General features: G+C 37.9%; 1 long non-coding RNA gene across 1 annotated transcript in view; it reads right to left on the bottom strand.

The window, feature by feature from the left end:
* LOC145987240 (uncharacterized) overlaps positions 1-13,011 on the bottom strand; it is a 54,174-nt gene extending 41,163 nt beyond the window's left edge. Inside the window, exon 1 of the long non-coding RNA XR_014441637.1 lies at positions 12,965-13,011. This is a non-coding gene — a long non-coding RNA (uncharacterized LOC145987240). The remainder of the gene's footprint in view (positions 1-12,964) is intronic.
* Positions 13,012-13,893: the final 882 nt, after the last annotated feature.

Genomic DNA, 13,893 nt, shown 5'->3' with positions numbered 1-13,893 from the left:
ATTAGATGTAACTGCCAATGCCATGGTAATATTACAGCCAGAGCTAAACGTACAATTGTAGAGGCGCAGTGCGCAACATAATTTCTCAAAGTAACAGAAATAATTTTTTGGCCTGGCCAAAGCAAACTATTGTAGGTGGCAGAACCCCTGTTGTATCCCCACGCTTTTGATCGGCAATTGTTCTCCCATTTAAATCCATGGAAAATTTGAAGCCGAACGTGCTGCTATTACATTAGATTGCAAGTTTAGTATCATCTTAACCTCAGAAATGATGTCTGAACATGATAGTTGAATAATCAGTGCTGTAAAAATAAGACTTTTGAAAAGACGATCTTCAATAACAGAAAAGATATCGGAACTCCAAAATGTCTTAAAATTTGCACAGCACTTTTTTACGTCACTTGCATTTTCACAATTTAAGTGATCTATTGTTAAGAATTCGGTATAGAATAATGGATTATAATTCCGCAGCGACTGTAGTTATTTTTAATAACTGACTTTTTTTTCACGTAATATCATTCTTTTGCACGTAGCCAGTAAATATGGTCCTTTGTTTTATATACATACATTTATCGTCAAGCTAGAGACGACCCAAATCACTTCAAGTATAGTGTTCTTTGTGCATAAACTTAATATATTCAGCTCGTTTTCGCAACCATTCCGTTGCGCTTTAATATATTAATTCTTAGGTTCAGGAAAATTTAATTTTCGGAAACTTATGGCTGGCTACATAATCCTAAGCTTTGCTAAACCCATTTTCAGTATCGATTTACACGAGAAATTCTTACCTTTATTGAAAACAACGTTTGAATAGACATCCGATCGCGCTCCAATGTAAAGCTTAGGGCAATCAAATGACGAACGAAGTTATTTAGGGACGTAGGGACGCAAGACGGGTGGGTTTTCGCCACCGGAAAAGTTTGGCAATGAACAGCTCCATTGAACTGACCGGTACACCCAAGACCATCTTGAGGTTCAGGCCACAGCGCTCAGTCAAGACGTCATCATCTGGAGGCGATCGTCTTAACGCTGTAAACCCTTTGTCGTATTTTTATCGTAGAGAATTAAGGTATATTTATTTCTTTTATGATGTTAAATTTTGACATTTATCCTCCCGATGAATATAGTTAGAAGAAAATAGAATATTGAATATTTACACCAAAATTCCTACCGTAGCACAAAGAAAGAGTTGAAAACCTTTAGAAACTTCATGTCGAAAACAAATTAAACATTGTATTTCTTTGAAAAATATTATCCGAAAGATTTGTCAGCTACAGTAAGACTCGTTACAGCTTTTGTATGAACTTTTGTATGTAAAAATCAATGGATTAAATCAAAACCCCGCATGTTCGATTGACAGTAAACTTGCCAAGATACATAATCAATTAAATTTGATTTAACTTTACCCAAAATTAATCAACCAGATAATGCATATATTCTGTGTAGCTGTACAATCTCAATACAAAAACTTAATTTCTATAATCTCTTAGCAAATGCGAAAGAAATTGGTACAAGGGCAATGTTACATTTCTGTGAATAAAGACTAAACCTAAATCACTTGTCACATTGCAAATTCAACTCTTTTAACTTTATTGAACGAAAGATAATAAACAAATTGAATCTTTTCATTGTGGTTAGTAAGATCTGTGACAATAACTTAAAGAGTTTCAACATTTTCATTGAAAAAAAGACAGATTAATATTTCGATCTTAGCATTCATTTGGAATATTTCCTTACACTGTGTTTACACTCTGTTAATAAAATCGTGCAGAATGTTAGTGAATTATGAAACATTATCACTGATTTAATAATCAAAATTACGAACATCGAAACTTCACAAAGACAAAATATAAAATAACAATTCACATGAAACAATTTTATAAAATTTAATACATTTGTAGTTCATATTAACATATCTAGGCAATAAAATGCTTTCTGTGTAAAAATATTTGTGTTGAAACATAAGTAATATAAATCTTGGATAATTTTACGCACGAATATTTCATCGAAGTTGTTGTTACACATCGTACCCTTGTATTTGAAATCATAGCATATCTTCTTCCATTATCCTCCGATTAGCCTAAAGAAGCATAAAAGCGGAGTAAAATAAGAATGTAAATATATACATGTATCAATTTGGCCCAGTTATATAACTTTCTTTCATTAAATATATTTTGAAACTGAACATTTGCGTAAATTATATGAATAAGTTATCGAATGCTTGCATAAGATTTACACTAATAAAACTGCTTTGGTAGATATGAACATAATATTTTAAACGTTGACCAAATCTTGAAACTAATTATTTTGCAATCATAAGCAACGACGCATCTTAAACGTTAATCTTAACGTTGTAATTCAGGGTAAATTATTTGATATTTCTAAAAAAAATTGTTGACAAAAGATAGAACTTGACCAAATCTAAGAGTATATTAGATGCCTATTCCGGACACATGAAATCTTTACATCATGTACTATTTCCGTTATTTATTGATGAGGATAAAACCTTTGTTACTTAACTTGTACTTTTCGTAGGGACCGAATCCATTGAATTGCACTACACCTTTCTCATTTTCAGCAACATCTTGAAGAAATGTGAACGTTACTCTTACCTTTTTCAACATAATTGCCTCTGCTATTGAGCACACAACACTTATACACCATATCTTTTGTACATTTAAGCATGTAAACTCATGTAAACTCGAATAGAGTTCATAAATTTTCATTACAATTCCATATTCACTAAAAAGGTCCAACATTGATTCCCAAGAAACAACTCAAACATGGCGGCTATCTCGCCTCCAGTTGCTGACGCTTAGTCACGTGACCAGAGCAAGCGATCAGGCTTTCAGATAGAGAAGGTAATGGTACACCTCCCCCTTGACACGACAATCAGCATCGCAGTTGCTTACAGACAAAGGCTGTCACGGCGTACAGCGTAGTGGTATTGTTTGCATTCAATTATTAGGAGTTTTCGAATTACCTATACTGTTTTCTGCAGAACAACAAATTTTTCAAATTCCATTGATTGATTGATTTTGGTTTATTTTGCTTCGAATTTATGCCACTTTTGACTAAATGCAAAGACGAGGATGAGTGATGTAACGTGGTAATTCTAGGTTTAAATATATATATATATATATAAATATATATATATATATATATATATATATATATATATGTATTTATAAATTAAATTATGTCTGTTAGCAATGAGTATTAAAATAAAGAACATATCTAGAATTGAGTTAAAAGAACGAGATATTCTCCCATTATAATTGCAGTTCGTAAAATGTCTGGATATGGATCAACTGTCGGGACGTTCCGTATCCTTACATCAGTGGTTACAAAAAAGATCAAATTTCACACTGCTGACTTCTGTAGGCTGCCTCTCTACACAATAAGCACATTCATTTATGTAAGGACAACATTGAAACTTTTCTCTCACTTTATGCAGAAATAAGTGTACAGTGCGTTTTAAAAAAATTGATATTACAGATGTAAATATCTCAGTAACTAGATAGTCAAGGTGAAGAAAACTACTCAGGTGTAATCTTCAACTCAATAAGATTTATGCATAAAAATTTGAATAAGGAATTTAAAGGTATGTGGATGTCACACATGATTGTTCACAAATGTTCAATATGCGCACCGCCTGCGACAGTAAAGTTCCTACCAAACCGGCAACGGCGGCGCCAGGATTAATCATCTGGGGTTGCTGACGGGGTGGGGAATGAAATTTAGGGAGTATTACGTTGAAAATAAAGAAAACATGAAATAAACATGCATGTTTTAGTCTCTAAATCGAATATATATATATATATATATATATATATGTATATCAACTTTTAGTATAGTCATCTATGATAATATGCTAATGAAATTGAAGAATTCTAACTACTTTCTTCATTTTTGCCTGATTTTAGCAAAACGGCGAGGTTTTGTAATTTGAAAACAACAGCTTGTTCGAGGGAGGCCAACGACCTACATGCACGACTCGAGGATTTTTTCCATTTTGATTTAGTGGTTATTTATTATTGAATATCTGATTCTTAATTCTTAACATATGTTGAAACGTTTATATAGGAACAATGGTGGAAAATATCAGAATCAGATTATCAGCAGCAGCTATAAAGCAGCAACAGTGTCTTCTGGATTTACCTCCAGGGTCACTGTCTTGCCTGTCAATGTTTTCACAAATATCTGCATTATATGTATATTTATAATGGCTGCTTCTCTATCAGACCTATGCTGTGATGCTATTATTAGGTACAGGCTTCAGAAAATTATACCCAAGCAGATTTCAAACAAATATCTTGCCTCTTCCTGCACACAGACCCGAGCCTGGCTGATATTTCTACAGCACTGATGGGCAGGGATTTGGAAATGTGAAACAAGACAGGAAATTTGTTACACTGATGAGTTAGAATTAATTACTGACAAGATTATTATTGATTACAGATATGTTTTCAGGTTTATTTTTTTGCATCGATTATGAAGTTGTTAGATAGAACATGTGGCAGATATTATTATAGTGATGGCAATGTTGCAGAGAGAAACAAGATTGTAACAAGAGAGCCTGAAAAATACAGAAACAAAACATCTCATACATCCAGATTGTTGCAGGTTGTCATATCTTATAGAGGTTTGTTCTGAATATAATTAAATTTATACTCAATGTCCCTATCTCTGACAGAGCTGTGCTGTGATGAGGTACAGGCTTCAGAGCAGATTTCAAACAAATATCTTGCCTCTTCCTGCATACAGACCCGAGCCTGGCTGAGCACTAATGTGAAGGAATTTGGAACTGCATGTAAAACAAGAAGGAAATTTGTTACACTGATGAGAAGAAAATTAAACTTGTTACAATTGATTATTGAGAATTATTGATTATAGATATATGTCCCTATCTCTGACAGAGCTGTGCTGTGATGAGGTACAGGCTTCAGAGCAGATTTCAAACAAATATCTTGCCTCTTCCTACATACAGACCCGAGCCTGGCTGAGCATTGATGGGTAGGGATTTGGAACTGCATGCAAAACAAGACAGGAAATTTGTTACACTGATGAGAAGAGCTACTGACAAGAAAAATTATTATTGATTACAGATAAGTTGTTAGAGCATATAATCATAGAACATGTGGCAGGGCAATGAGATTGTAACAAAAGAGAACCTGAAAAATACAGAAACATAAAAACAATAAAACATATCATACATCCAGATTGTTGCAGGTTGTCATATCTTATAGAGGTTTATACTCAATGTCCCTGTCTCTGACAGAGCTGTGCTGTGATGTTATTATTAGGTACAGGCTTCAGAAAATTATACCCAAGCAGATTTCAACTATGCCTGTTCCTGCATACAGACCCCCCCGAGCCTGGCTGATATTTCTACAGCACTGATGGACAGGGATGGAACTGCATGTGAAACAAGACAGGAAATTTGTTACACTGATGAGAAGGAATTGATTACTGACAAGAATAATGATTATTGATTACAGATATGTTTTCACAATAAAGTTTATACTCAATGTCCCTGTCTCTGACAGAGCTGTGCTGGGATGTTATTATTAGGTACAGGCTTCAGAAAATTATACCCAAGCAGATTTCAACTATGCCTGTTCCTGCATACAGACCCCCCCGAGCCTGGCTGATATTTCTACAGCACTGATGGACAGGGATGGAACTGCATGTGAAACAACACAGAGAAGAGTCTATTAAGAATTAAACTTGTTAGAATTGATTACTGACAAGAATAATTATTAATTGTTGATGACAGATATTACTCAATGTTCTTATCTCTGACAGAGCTATGCTGTGATTCTGTTATTAGGTACAGGCTTCAGAAAATTATACCCAAGCAGATTTCAAACAAATATCTTGCCTGTTCCTACACACAGACCCCCGAGCCTGGCTGATATTTCTACAGCACTGATGAGCAGGGATGGAACTGTATGTAAAACAAGACAGGAGAAGAGCCTATTGAAAATTAAATGTTAGAATTGATTAGATTACAGATATGTTTTCAGGTTTATTTTTTTTGCATCGATTATGAAGTTGTTAACATAGAACATGTGGCAGATATTATTATAGTGATGGCAATGTTGAAGAGAGAAACAAGATTGTAACAAGAGAGCCTGAAAAATACAGAAAATAAAACATCTCATACATCCAGATTGTTGCAGGTTGTCATATCTTATAGAGGTTTGTTCTGAATATTTTAATATATTTTATACTCAATGTCCCTATCTCTGACAGAGCTATGCTGTGATGAGGTACAGGCTTCAGAAAATTATACCCAAGCAGATTTCAAACAAATATCTTGCCTCTTCCTACATACAGACCCGAGCCTGGCTGATATTTCTACAGCACTGATGATGGGTAGGGATTTGGAACTGCATGAGACAGGAAATTTGTTACACTGATGAGAAGAACCTATTAAAAATTAAACTTGTTAGAATTGATTACTGACAAGAATAATTATTAATTATTACTCAATGTCCCTATCTCTGACAGAGCTATGCTGTGATGGGTACAGGCTTCAGAAAATTATACCCAAGCAGATTTCAAACAAATATCTTGCCTCTTCCTGCATACAGACCCAAGCCTGGCTGAAGCACTGATGAGCAGGGATTTGCATGTGAAACAAGACAGGAAATTTGTTACACCGATGAGAAGAGAATTAAACTTGTTAGAATTGATTACTGACAATATTGATTACAGATTTTATACTCAATGTCCTATCTCTGACAGAGCTGTGCTGTGATTAGGTACAGGCTTCAGAAAATTATACCCAAGCAGATTTCAAACAAATGTCTTGCCTCTTCCTACATACAGACCCGAGCCTGGCTCATATTTCTACAGCACTGATGGGGCAGGGATTTGGAACTGCATGTGAAACAAGACAGGAAATTTGTTACACTGATGAGAAGATCCTATTAAAAATTAAACTTGTTAGAATTGATTACTGACTTATTGATTACAGATTTTATACTCAATGTCCTGTAACGGTCGGATTGACCATTACTGGTTTTGGTATATTGTAATAATTAATTGCTGGCCAGCTACAAGGGTAGGGTTAAGTAATATGCTTCCATGAGTGTACTTTTATGTTATTATTTCATGTAAGTGTATATTATTGAATTGTGCTTTGCTGGATGTTAGATTCCCCTGTTTCTTACCTCCCCGGTTGGGGGAGCTAGCTGTCTTACAAAGACCGTTGGCAGTGGAATTTTCCAACGCTACGGGGTCCACGTCCACGGACGTTTACCCCGGCTATAAAAAGAGCCAGTGGGCTTTAGCAAAAAAACAGTGTTTCCCCATTGATCGACGAAAGAGGAACGTCTCCTCAAGTTTAGTCCACTTATGGTGGCTAAACTGGATATAACAATGTAGCATCTGGTTATGCCAGCCCCTGTTGCTGTCCCAAGTCCCCTTTTAGAAAAAGCTTTGATTATGTGGATATTTCCGGATTTGATTAATTGATGCCCAAACGAAGGAGTGAAGGCGTAAGAAAACGCATTTGTAACGGAATATCATTTAAGCTGAGGATAGGCCCACCGAGATAGTTTTGCTAACTCGGTGGTAAGGGAAGTGCCGATGGTTATGCCATAGGTGCGCATATATATATTATTAGAGATTTGGTAATTTGATCTATGCAAGACACTCATGGAAACGCTCTGTAAAATATGTATATATATAACTACGTAAAATAAACCAATATATCCTACGAGAATGCTTTAATTTCAAGAACTACGGTACTGTCCATTTAAACAGTTGTATATTCACTTGCTGTATATGTGTAAACGAACCAGGGACATACAAATATAAATTGTTATGTGAAACCCCCCTTTTGTAATTCCGGCGCAAATATAATCTGCTCGCTTGGCACCCAGGGTGAGGTGAAAGGAGAGATTGAGGGATGAAAGTAGGAAGTAATCCAGAGGGCCGGATAGAAACGAGGGATAGGGGGGCGACGACTTTCACATATGGGGGCTCCATTGTCCAGGATATATCTTGTTGTATAAAATGTCGTCAGATCTATAGGTTTGAAAGATAGACGGACTGACGGACGGATAGATTTTTTAATTTTTTACAACGAAGATCGTACAGAAGTGAATGTTATTACGTAGTGGAAAAAGTAAAGTAGAAAAAATGGCAGTACAAATTGATAGAGATTTGCTTGGACAGCTATTGGGTAATCAGGATATAAGCGATAAATCTCAGGAGGAAATTATTAGGGAATTAAATAATCTTGCTTTATCGCGCACTGAACAGCGGAGTGCTAAGGAAGAGGAGAAAAAAGTTCAGAAAATTCTCGATAAGTCAAATTTACCGATTCCAGTCTTCACAGGGAGCGATGACAAGATTTCGCCGCATGATTATTTGCAAGAGTTGCGGAATTTTAAGGATGTCATGGACATTTCGGAGAAGTCATTGTTTGACAAGATTCTTCCCTTTTCGCTAAGGAGGGCTGCAGGGGATTGGTTTAGATTTTCACGCCCGTTTGAAGATTTCAAGAGCTTTGAAAATGCTTTTTTAGAAGAATATTATTCTGTAGATTATAAGAATGAGATCGACCGTTTGATTCTGAATCGCTTCCAAATGAGCGAAGAATCTCTGGTTTTGTTTATTCGTCGAATGAGAAAACTGTTTTCTATGAGGCAAAAAGAGACAGAGGAATGTGAAGTAATAGAACATATTCTATCTCATGCACACCCTAGTTTCCGAAGGCATTTGTATGGGATGCAATTTCATACTTTGAAGGAATTGGAATCTGAAGCAGCCATTGTTCAGAGGAGGTTGTATTCAGAAAGGCTTTATTATTCACCGCTCGCCGGTGAGACGGAATTATCATTTTCTGAAGTTTGCAACACTGAAGAGGACACCTCACGAAGAACAGGAGGAAAACATTTGGCTTTGTCCGCGAGGACAAGCGAGGGGGGAACCGAGAGTGACCAGCTACCCTTATGCTCTCTGAATCCAGGTTTAGGAAAAAGGATCAAGGGCTGTGAAACAACCGCGTTTCTAAGAAGGGGTATTGGCGGTGACACGACCGTAGGGCAAAAGAGACCCTCTTTTGATGCAACTTTTGGGCAAGCGGGGGCCAATAAAAATTCTGCAAAGTTAATTTGTTGGGGCTGCCGTTGTGAGGGCCATAAACTTCAGGAATGTCAACAGACCAATAAAAGGAACCAACCCGCTGGAAAGGGAGGTCAGCAGCGTCCCCAAATAAACCTTCTGTCACCCGCCGGGAGAAAACGCAGAAACAAAGGCCGTTTTTTGAATGGAGAAAGCTGTTTTCAGCAAGACCTCGAACCTCTCATTCAATGTAAGATTAACAAGAAACGCTTTGTATTATTTGCAGACACGGGAGCTTCAGCTTCTACGCTAAGTTTGGAGACAGCCAAGTTGTTAGAGAGGGATGGAAATAAATTCATGAAGACGAGAAAATGGAACATTTCGTTAGCTGTGGGCAGCGTTATATCAGCTGGCGAGATGTATGCTACTGTTTGTTGAAATAACATGAAATTTAGGCATAAATTTATCATCCTTGAGAATTGTTTCCGAGACATAATCGTTGGAAGGGATTTTTTGAAGCAGAGTGGGATAATTTTGCACATTGAGCAGAACGGTTGGTCGTTCAAGGATAGCGACGTGATTTACACGTTCTCGAAGCGTGCATGTAAACGAGAATTCGCTGTTACAGTTATGCAGAGAAATAACGTGGTACAGGAAAGGAATAACTCGTCAGATCCCTCGAGCCTGGATGGATGCAACACACATGCACAAGAGAATAGCGGGAAGTCTACGAATGAGGATACGGGCCAATTAGTGGATTCCCAAGGACTCGAAGTTCAGAAGACTGCAAACGCTGGTGCATTATGCTCTCTGAAAATCTCGAAAGAGGTAAAGAGAAAACGGAGGAAGGGAATAAAAAGGGAATGCAAATTTCCTCGAAAAAATTCCATTTCTACGGACAAGAAGAACCATGCATTATCATTTTTGCCTTTTGCTTTAGAGAACAATGAAAATGATGAATTACTGGTTTCTGAGAGGCTACAAAAAACTTCATCGCTTGTTTCAGAGCAAATGAGAGACAGTTTGTTATCTCATATAATGAAACAACTGAAGGGAAAGCATTTCTCTGGGAGTAGGAAGCATAAGGAGAAAGTTGCTAAGTTGGCCAATCAGTCGTTTTTGGATGAGGAGGGAGTTTTGTGCAGGAGGATAGACTGCAAGCAAGATTCTAAGGGAACAGCCAAAATATGGGTCCCGTTGAGTTTGAAATCTCAAATATTGACGTCACATCACGATTCTGAATTTGCAGGGCACAGTGGGAAGCAGAAAACTTTGTCGAAAATCAAGGAGAAATATTCGTGGCTTGGAATGACACGAGATATCGCTCGCTACGTCAGAAGTTGCGTTCCCTGTACTGTTTCCAGCAAAAGGAAGACAGAAGAAGTGAGACTGAAATACAAGAAAACGAGCCCAGCCTTACATAAGGTGTTCCCGGATGAAGAGAACGAGATCAAACGTAAGCCATGTAAATTTCGCATTGGAGACGAGGTGTGGCTGAAAGAGCACACTATATCTGGCAGATTGCGTGGCGTTAATGGTGAACTTGAAACGGAACACTCAGGTCCATGTTTAATGTCTGGAAGGATTAAAGAAGATATTTTCAGGGCAAAGAATGGGAATGATTGTCCGATTGTGGAAGGTGAACCAGGCCAGTTGTCCAGCCATAAACCACCAGCTTTTGCTGCGAGGTGGAGGGACAGAAAACAGCCAAGGGGAGCCACGCGACAACTCCTAATGAGGGTTAGGAAGACTACCGTCGGGCCGCCTAGCCAGCAATCCCAGCTGTCATAATAGCCGACCGCGGATCTTCTTTTATTTGATTTTTTTATTTAGTTTTCATTTGTATATAACTTACCCCTATTTTCTTCATTCACACAAAACTGTTTATTTATTTGCGTGTCTCCAAGTTGTAAACAGAAAGACACATTGCAGATTTAGGTTCGAGAGTCGAACCAGGACTCAGTTGGGAGTCGAACCAGGACTCGGTTGAGAGTCGAACCAGGACTCGGTTGAGAGTCGAACCAGGACTCAGTTGGGAGTCAAACCAAGGACTCAGTTGGGAGTCGAACCAAGGACTCGGTGAAGAGTCGAATCAAGGACTCGGTGAAGAGTCGAACCAAGGACTCGGTCAGGAGTCGAAGCCAAGGACTCGGTGGAGAGTCAAACCAGGAACCAGAGAAAACCAACTTCAAGGAAGATGCTGTCAGGAAGACTTCATCCTAGAGAGGATACTTCAGTGGCGGACTTCACAAGGAAGAGGAAGCTTGGTGAATCTGTGAACATTGTGGACAATGTGATAAAGTGAATGAACTAGAGACTATTTCATTTTTCAGATACTCTGAGAACAGTTGAATATCTTTAGTGTGTGTTGAGTAATTGTGTTGGATGCTTTTGTAAATATGGTGATTTTGTTTTTGAGTGTATTGTTTTTTCTTGTTCCTCTTGAAGGGGGGAACTATGTAACGGTCGGATTGACCATTACTGGTTTTGGTATATTGTAATAATTAATTGCTGGCCAGCTACAAGGGTAGGGTTAAGTAATATGCTTCCATGAGTGTACTTTTATGTTATTATTTCATGTAAGTGTATATTATTGAATTGTGCTTTGCTGGATGTTAGATTCCCCTGTTTCTTACCTCCCCGGTTGGGGGAGCTAGCTGTCTTACAAAGACCGTTGGCAGTGGAATTTTCCAACGCTACGGGGTCCACGTCCACGGACGTTTACCCCGGCTATAAAAAGAGCCAGTGGGCTTTAGCAAAAAAACAGTGTTTCCCCATTGATCGACGAAAGAGGAACGTCTCCTCAAGTTTAGTCCACTTATGGTGGCTAAACTGGATATAACAATGTAGCATCTGGTTATGCCAGCCCCTGTTGCTGTCCCAAGTCCCCTTTTAGAAAAAGCTTTGATTATGTGGATATTTCCGGATTTGATTAATTGATGCCCAAACGAAGGAGTGAAGGCGTAAGAAAACGCATTTGTAACGGAATATCATTTAAGCTGAGGATAGGCCCACCGAGATAGTTTTGCTAACTCGGTGGTAAGGGAAGTGCCGATGGTTATGCCATAGGTGCGCATATATATATTATTAGAGATTTGGTAATTTGATCTATGCAAGACACTCATGGAAACGCTCTGTAAAATATGTATATATATAACTACGTAAAATAAACCAATATATCCTACGAGAATGCTTTAATTTCAAGAACTACGGTACTGTCCATTTAAACAGTTGTATATTCACTTGCTGTATATGTGTAAACGAACCAGGGACATACAAATATAAATTGTTATGTGAAACCCCCCTTTTGTAATTCCGGCGCAAATATAATCTGCTCGCTTGGCACCCAGGGTGAGGTGAAAGGAGAGATTGAGGGATGAAAGTAGGAAGTAATCCAGAGGGCCGGATAGAAACGAGGGATAGGGGGGCGACGACTTTCACAGTCCCTATCCTCTGACAGAGCTATGCTGTGATGAGGTACAGGCTTCAAAAAATTATACCCAAGCAGATTTCAACTATGCCTCTTCCTACATACAGACCCGAGCCTGGCTACAGCACTGCTATGCAGGGATTTGGAACTGCATAAGACAGGAAATTTGTTACACTGATGAGAAGAGCCTATTGAAAATTAAACTTGTTAGAAATGATTACTGAATTATTAATTACAGATATTACTCATTGTCCCTATCTCTGACAGAGCTGTGCTGTGATTAGGTACAGGCTTCAAAACAGATTTCAAACAAATTTCTTGCCTCTTCCTGCATACAGACCCGAGCCTGGCTACAGCACTGATGGGGCAGGGATTTGGAACTGCATAAGACATGAAATGTGTTGCACTGATGAGAAGAGAATTAAATTACACTTGCAGCAAATATTTATTTACCTTGATTGCTGTCTCTGCTGAAATAATCAGGGCTGCCTGCTGCGGGTTGATTCCCAACTGCCAGATTCCTGTGCCTGAAATCACACTGAGAGGCTGGATAAAACTCTCCCACAGTTGCATATGTTATGCAAATTATTCTGCCCCAGTGCCTCAACAATACAATCATAAGTGCAATCTCTAAATTTTTGCCTTATAAAATACATGACAAGCTCATTCAAATATATATAGTTGGAATAAGATACAAACTCTGGATTGAAATCTTCACCACTGTACAAATTCCCATTATCAGTTGTAACAAATTCAATCTTCTTATCTTTAGATATCCTGTTAATAATTTTATTTGAATATTTACAATGTCTCCAATTTAAACTCTGAGATGCAATCATGGGCATCCTATACTCAAAACAATGCTCATAGCAATTGTTGAACCAATAATTGTCAAACAATTTCAACCTTAAATAATAATGGCACCTGTCTGTATAAAAATTAACAAACAATCCAACAATTCTCTTGTACTTGTTGTATCCAAGCCTTTCAAACTTGGTGATAAAATTGAGAAATAGGCCACAAGTGGACCGGAAGTAGGCAAACCGGAAGTGGACCGGAAGTGGACCGGAAGTAAATATGTGTGTGTGTGTGTGGGGGGGTGTATGTGTGTGTGTGTTAATACGTTTGGCTTAGTTTTAAGTGTAGCCAAAAAAAATATCAAGAGGGGCATATTTTTAACAAATTTATGGACAACAATCTCACAGAAGTGCCTTTTATAAGTGTAGGCAAATCAATCTGAGGGGAATCATACTTTCACAGGAAATTCCCGAGGGCATTTTTACAAAAATCTTGGATTAGACAGGGTTCCACACTTGAGCAAAAAGCTCATATGGGCATGTTGAGCAAGTTTTAAGTGTAGGCAAATCTGCCTGAGGGGGGTT

The sequence above is a fragment of the Lepisma saccharinum genome, chromosome 4 (genome assembly GCF_977018435.1).
Source record: "Lepisma saccharinum chromosome 4, izLepSacc3.1, whole genome shotgun sequence".
Taxonomy (NCBI): domain Eukaryota; kingdom Metazoa; phylum Arthropoda; class Insecta; order Zygentoma; family Lepismatidae; genus Lepisma; species Lepisma saccharinum.
This window is presented reverse-complemented; position numbering and strand designations above follow the sequence as displayed.